Genomic DNA, 737 nt, shown 5'->3' with positions numbered 1-737 from the left:
TCCGTGACATGGTAATTGCGTTGAACAAAAACCTTGGTCAGAACCACGCAACTTGTTACCTCGGATATAATTAGAACTTAACGCTTATTTTCCATCTGTGTCATTTCATGTCATACCGTGGGGATAAGCTAGTTGCTTCCTCTCTAACTCTAATATTTCATAGTCATATATCTAAAAATAACGTTAAAAAGTTCAATCTATACTCTGTATTATTCTAAAGGGACTCGTCCCAGAATAAATAAAAAGTATTGTTATTATTATTATGATATTATATAATTATTATTTATTCTAAACTATAATAAAGTTATCGATATGCCAGAAGGCCGTGGCTATTAAGTGGTTACTATACACCAGCTCTGGTGACCGAGCACTCTCCCACGGTGACTTCCTTTCTAAATACCATCATTATATCCTGGCACTGGCTATATTTCCCGTCCTTATTCTCTTCATACCAATCCTCTATGTCCTTTAGTTACTAGTTTATTATTGTCCTTACCTTCCTTCTTTTTCCTCTATTGGACATGTCAAGTTGCATTCACTCAGCCCGATCGAATCCTTGATACTTTTGTTGAATGTCCAAAAGAAGCTGGTCCAAAGATCTACTATCGGACTAAACAAACCAGTTTTATTGATATTTAAAATACAAATTAATAATAACAATACCATTTATGAAAGGCAAAAAAAAAATAATCAGGATTTAATTAATAATAATAATAATAAAAGCATAATATATTATT

This window comes from Halyomorpha halys, unplaced genomic scaffold (assembly GCF_000696795.3).
Source record: "Halyomorpha halys isolate HHAL.00 unplaced genomic scaffold, Hhal_1.1 Scaffold92.1, whole genome shotgun sequence".
NCBI classification, from domain to species: Eukaryota; Metazoa; Arthropoda; class Insecta; order Hemiptera; family Pentatomidae; genus Halyomorpha; species Halyomorpha halys.
Note: the sequence above shows the minus strand (reverse complement) of the source record.